This window comes from Scyliorhinus canicula, chromosome 11, assembly GCF_902713615.1.
Source record: "Scyliorhinus canicula chromosome 11, sScyCan1.1, whole genome shotgun sequence".
Lineage (NCBI taxonomy): Eukaryota > Metazoa > Chordata > Chondrichthyes > Carcharhiniformes > Scyliorhinidae > Scyliorhinus > Scyliorhinus canicula.
This window is the reverse complement of record NC_052156.1, coordinates 4,243,638-4,246,658: the sequence shown is the minus strand read 5'-3', so window position 1 is coordinate 4,246,658 and position 3,021 is coordinate 4,243,638.

The following is a 3,021-nucleotide window of genomic DNA, read 5'->3' as shown; positions in this document are numbered from 1 at the left end:
CCGTCTAATCCCGCCCCGATGCCGGCTGCCGAATTCTCTGGCACCAGGGATTCGGCGGGGACAGGAATCGTGCCGGGCCGGTCAGCGACCGCTGGCAGCAGCCCCCCCCCGGCGATTCTCTGGCCCGCAATGGGCCGAGTGGCTGCCCGTTTTTGGTGAATCACAACAGGCCCTTACCGGAGGGACCTGGCTCCCCGGGCAGCTTCCGGGGTCCTCAGGGGGGGCGTGGGGGGATCTGGCCCCCGGGGGATGCCCCCATGGAGGTGGCCTGGCCTGTGATTGGAGCCACTGATCCGCGGATAGGCCTATGCCGTGGGGGCAGTCTATTCCTCCGCCCCGGCTGGTGTACCGGTCAGCGATAGCCGGTGCGGAGATGAACCCCCCCCTGCGCACACGCTGGCGCTCCCGTGCATGCGCCAACTTCGGCACCGGTTGGCGCAGCGCCAAGCCCCTCCCGCGCCAGTCCTTCACGCCGGAGTTGCCCGCCCCGCCGGTTTCCGAAGAATCCCGCCCCTTGTCTGCTTGCAATGCCGTTACAATGCTTATCTTCACTCGATATCATGGGCGGGATTCTCCGCGAACCGGTCAAATACATTACCATTTACATGATTGCTTATGCATTTCATCACAGGATGGTGGGCAGATTCTCGATGCTGGAGGTCCAATAGGGGGAGGCCTTGCAGCCTGGCATTTCAGATAAGGTGGGGTGAGCGAGAGGGAGGATACCTCCACCTTGAGGTGTCCTCACTCCAATTCTTAAACTCCATTTAGTCTCTAATAATTGGCATTAACTCATCTTTGATTTACCTTCATTCACTGTTGATCCAGGAAAATGGCCGAGGGGGTGGTGGTGCTGGTAAACCCACGTGTGGATTGGCCATGTGCACTTGGCACTCACCCATCTCCACCTTGCCCTCATATCATAGTGTCCCCCCAACACCCCAAATTTAGGAGGTTAATTATGCTTAAATCCCTCCACGATCTAAGAGAGGAATATCAGAAATAGGGGGAGGATCAGGCCATTCAGCCCCTCAAACCTGCTGTGTCATTCGATGAGATTATGCTTGAACTTCTAATTCACCTCCACCTTCCCACCCTATCGCTTGATTCACAATCCTCTGAGCGAAGGAATTTGTCCTCACTTTGACCCTAATAGTTTGCCCCTTACCTGGACACTACACCCCCTTGTTCCACATCCGCAGCCAGGGGGAAATTGCCCGTCCCCATCTGACCTGTCAAACACTTTAAGAATTTTGAATGTTTCAATGGGGTCACCTCTCATTCTTCTAAACCCCAGCGAATATAAGCCCAGCACAGTAGCACAGTGGCTAGCACTGTGGCTTCACAGCGCCAGGGTCCCCAGGTTCCATTCCCCCGCTGGGTCACTGTCTGTGCGGAGTCTGCACGTTCCCCCCGTGTGTGCGTGGGTTTCCTCCGGGTGCTCCGGTTTCCTCCCACAGACCAAAGACGTGTAGGTTAGGTGGATTGGCCATGCTAAATTGCTCTGAGTGACCAAAAAGTTCAGGAGTGGTTATTGGGTTACGGGGATAGGGTGGAAGTAAAGGGCTTAAGTGAGTCGGTGCAGACTCGATGGGCCGAATGGCCTCCTTCTGCACTGTGTGTTCTATGTCCCTTAATGTCCCTCTACCTCAGCCCACGCCAATCTCTGAAGCTGTCTTCCCCTTCCTAGAAACATAAACCGGGTCAGGTTCTCTGACACTGGCATGTCCGTCCCCCATTAGCCCCTGTGTCTTCAGCTCTTAATGTCATCAGTTTGGGAAAACCCCTTGGCATTCGCCCTCTCCTTCACCTTCCTGATCACCTTCCTTCAAACCCAACCCTCTGAACAAGTTTTTTCAATCACCATCTGCCAATCTCTCCTTCTTTGTCCTGACTTGCCCCATGACTGTGCAGAGCGCCTTGGGGCATTAATGTTCTTTGGTTAAACACTATGTGAAAGCCAATGTGTTGTCATGAGATTGTCAACCACAATCGTGGAGATCGGGATTGGCACAGTCTGAAATTGCTTAACCGTCTTGAGGCTGCTTCTGCGGTCAATGTTCTGTTGTTGTGCGTGCCAAGATATGACTCAGGAATGGATATCCAGCACCTCGAGCCATTCAATAAGATCATGGCTGAAACGATTGTAACCTCAACCTCACATTCCCTCCTACCCCTGATAATCTTTCAGCCCCCCCCCCCCCCACCCAATTAATCAGGGATCTATCAAGCTCTGCCTTAAAAATATTCGAAGAAGTGAGTTCCAGAGAGAAAAATATTTTCCTAATCTCCATCCCAAATGTGTGAGCTGTTATTTCCAGTGATCCTGAGTTCCAGCTCCTCTCCACATCCACCCTGTTGATGGATCTTAATGCGTTTCAATCAAGTTGCCTCTCATCCGTCTAAACTCCATTGGATACAAGCTGAGCCTGTCCAAACTTTCCTCGTTAGACAACCCGTCCATTCCAGGTATGAGTCTGGTCAACCTTCTCCGTGTGTGGGGACAGTACTGAATGGGGCACTGAGATCCCGGAGGAGACGGGGATAAATCCCACTGCCTCCGATACCACGGGAAACCGCACATTAAACTGAGAATAGCTACCTCGCTTTAATGTGCAGATTTGGCGAAACGTGATCTCCGCCACAATGGGGATCACGTTAGATCTGGCGGGGCGTCGCCAACCGGGTAGATCCCGGGAGCCAGGTAGATCCCTTATCCTGAGAAAGCACCTCCTTGTCCTCAATTCCCTGACCAGGGAAAAAATTCTCTCGGTGCCTATCCAGTCAAATACCTTTCAGGATCTTGCAGTGGGATGGCCTCTCGCTGCAGGGATAAACCCAATTTACCCATCACAGGACAATTCATCATCCCAGCTACCAGGATCCTGAAGCCGGGGGCAGCTGGACAGTAAATCCCTCCCCAGGTACCAGGATCCTGAAGCCGGGGGAAGCTGGACAGTAAATCCCTCCCCAGGTACCAGGATCCTGAAGCCGGGGGCAGCTGGACAGTAAATCCCTCCC